The sequence below is a fragment of the Penaeus monodon genome, chromosome 24, assembly GCF_015228065.2.
Source record: "Penaeus monodon isolate SGIC_2016 chromosome 24, NSTDA_Pmon_1, whole genome shotgun sequence".
NCBI lineage: Eukaryota > Metazoa > Arthropoda > Malacostraca > Decapoda > Penaeidae > Penaeus > Penaeus monodon.
The window spans coordinates 36397913-36398157 of record NC_051409.1 but is presented as its reverse complement, the minus strand read 5'-3'; the positions used below and the strand labels follow the sequence as shown (position 1 = coordinate 36398157).

General features: G+C 52.7%; 1 long non-coding RNA gene across 1 annotated transcript in view; it reads left to right on the top strand.

Annotated features, from left to right (window-relative positions):
• The window catches only part of LOC119589015, a 14282-nt gene that overhangs the window by 5718 nt on the left and 8319 nt on the right, over positions 1–245 (top strand). Inside the window, exon 2 of the long non-coding RNA XR_005230158.1 lies at positions 94–242. This is a non-coding gene — a long non-coding RNA (uncharacterized LOC119589015). The remainder of the gene's footprint in view (positions 1–93; positions 243–245) is intronic.

The window sequence follows — 245 nt, the reverse complement described above, 5'->3', positions numbered from 1 at the left end:
TTTTGCAGCCACGCCCTTTCGCCTCTTTTGTATCCAATGCAGTTTTGTACTTTCCTGTCTTCTGGCCTCGCTAACGGCTTCTTCCTTCCGCAGGCCGCCGCCCACGAAAAGAGGCAATTTTACAAGGACTCCGTCCTCGAGTACTTGAAGGAGAAGGGCGAGGAGGACGCCCACGCGAGAGATGAGGTCCTGAGGATCCCGACTTAGGCCTCAACAAGGATGAGAAGAATGCTTTAAATCAGGTA